Source organism: Talpa europaea (assembly GCF_964194135.1).
Source record: "Talpa europaea genome assembly, chromosome: 2".
In the NCBI taxonomy this organism is placed as follows: domain Eukaryota; kingdom Metazoa; phylum Chordata; class Mammalia; order Eulipotyphla; family Talpidae; genus Talpa; species Talpa europaea.
Window position 1 is genome coordinate 138,155,172 of NC_140068.1, and position 2,637 is coordinate 138,157,808.

A 2,637-nucleotide genomic window follows, 5' to 3' on the forward strand; every position below is an offset into this window, starting at 1 on the left:
CCCACGATCCACCTGCAGTTTCCCTTTGTGTGAGAGGCGAGGGGATTAATTCCAGTCCACAGGGTGGGGCTGGGGTGCAGCTGCAGGAGCTGGCAGGGCCCTCACTGGGGAGAAACAGCTGTACTCGGAAATAACAGAATGGAGTGGGGTGACCTGGACTATAAATCCGGTCATTGGGGCCAATCCTTAGCTGTCACGTCTCCTTGGGGCTCTGTCCCCTCAACCTTCCCTCCGTGTCTCTTCTTACACTCTCGTTGGTGTGTGTTGTGGACATGAAGTTCAGTTGTATTCTCTGCCACTGTCCTGAACACCCCCTTCCCCAATGATCCCCTACACCCCCCCTTGTTTATTAATGTCTCCCAGTGTTTGTTTTACTTGGTCGTCTTATTGTCCACTAGCTAAATCCAGTATTTTTTATTTCATTGCTTTACTGCTCACATTTCCCTGGACTCGCTCCATTGCTCCATCGCTGCCTGTCAAGGCTCCTTGCGGTGAACGTACTGCACAGTGTAGACATTGACCCTGTCCCCTATGGACAGGCATTCGGGCTGTTCCCAGGGACCATGGGATGCTGTTGTCATGGGGCTGGAATAAACACTACAGAGCATATGGCTAATTGTGCTGATAGTTTGATGATGTAAGGACAGATGACCAAGAGTGAGAGGTTGGGTCATATGGTATTTCCATTGTTATTTTGTAAAGGTCAGTGCAGCCTACTTTTTGTAGTGTCCATACCCGCTTTCATCCAAGGGCATAAGATTCCTGGCTCTCCCTGTCCCCCAACACTTCTCATTGGGGGTCACTTCTCATTGGGGGCCATTCTCACAAGTGTGAGCTGGTGTGTTACTGTGTTTTGACCCTAAGAGACTTAGTCCAATTTACCATCAACAATGTCCAAAAGACTAGAAATCTCAAACAATGGCTGAGTGCAAATGAGTTTCCTACTTAGCTATCACTCCCTCCACAAGGTCATGAAGCTGTACTCATATATTCTTCTAAAAATGCTGGGTTGAGGCCTCCCTGTGGCACAAGGGGTTATGTGTCAGCACTGGGAAGCTGTCCGCAGCCACTGCAGCACGAGTTCCATCCCCAGCCAGGGAGCTACCCACATGGCGCAGCAGACCTCTCCTGACTCGTCCAGTGCTCCCCTCAGCAGTGTATTTCATTCAGTCTGCCTGTTCTGTTCCCTGCTCTGTCTCTGGTGAGTCCTCTCACTGCCCCCCCCCCACCCCGCACCTCTGGCCTCTACCCCTGTTCTTTTATGCATAATGAAACAACAAATACTAGGAGGATGTGGAGATAAGGGAACCCTCTTACACTGCTGTTGCCAGTGCTCCAGCCACTATGGAAAACTGGGTAGAGGACCCTAAAAACACTAAAACTGTATCTACCCTAGATCTAGTGATTACACTCGTAGAGATTAACCAAAGGACATTAAAAAAACTGTATCGAGGGCCTCCCCGGTGGTGCAGCGGTTGAGTGCTGGGTTGCGAAGTTGCCCGCAGCCTCTGCAGCGCTGGTTCGATCCCTGGCTGCTCCCTGGCCACCGGGGGAGGGTCTCACATGGCATGCAGACCTCTCCTGCCGCCCGCTGCTACCCTCAGCAGTGTACTTCGTCACTCTGCCTGTTCTGTTCCCCGCTCTGGCTCTGGTGAATTCTCTCACCCTCCCGTGCTTCTGACTGTACCCAGTGCTTGTATAAATAAATAAATCTAATAAAAAAAATAAAAAAAAACTGTATCGAATGGAAACTTGCACTCTGATGTTTTTTTACAACTCTGTTTACAATAACCCAGTTATGGAAATACCCCAAAATAGATGCATGGAATAAGAAGACATGGTATATTTCCACAATGGAATATTATACAACACTCCAAAAAGACCACATGGACAGAGCTGGAAAGGATTATGCCAGCCAAAGTAAGTCAAAAGGAAAAAGATAAACGTATATTCACTTATATGTGGAATATTGAGAAATAAATAAAAGGTCAAGAAAACATCAAAACTAGCAAGCTGACCATAGCTCTGAGGCATACAGCAAAGGAGGAGGTGGGGGGAGAGTGTATGAACACAAGGTAATATGATGATAGTTCATGGGTGATAATGGTGGTGGGAGAAAAATGGGGGCTACAAAGATGGAAGAGAACTATATTAATAAAAAAAATGTAATGTCCTGAAGACTAGTTCTATGATGCATAACTCTTTAGGACAAAGATCAAGGTAAGTTTATCTTTGCTAAATGGAGGTTTCATCGGGATTCTCTCCTCTATTTCAACTGATTGTCTGCTTTTAAGGCTCCCTGCAACTCCCAGAGTGTCTATGATGATGTCTAAAGTTCTATTCACTGAACCACAGTGTGTTCATGTTTCCCTGCACAGACAACTGCTTTGTCAGGAATCTACACATCTGGGAGATCTGTTTCAACTTGACACTTTCAAAAACAGTCCTGGAGCTTCATACTGTAAAGAGAGGAAATATGACCCCTGTGGCAGCAGACTTGGATGTGAAGACCCAGCAGAGCTGCACTTACAAAGGAATTAAACATTTGGTTTTGGACAGTAGTTTTATTGGTGACATTATATCTGCATTAAATGCCAGATGAGTAAACTCTAATTTGACCATATATTTCTACAGCCT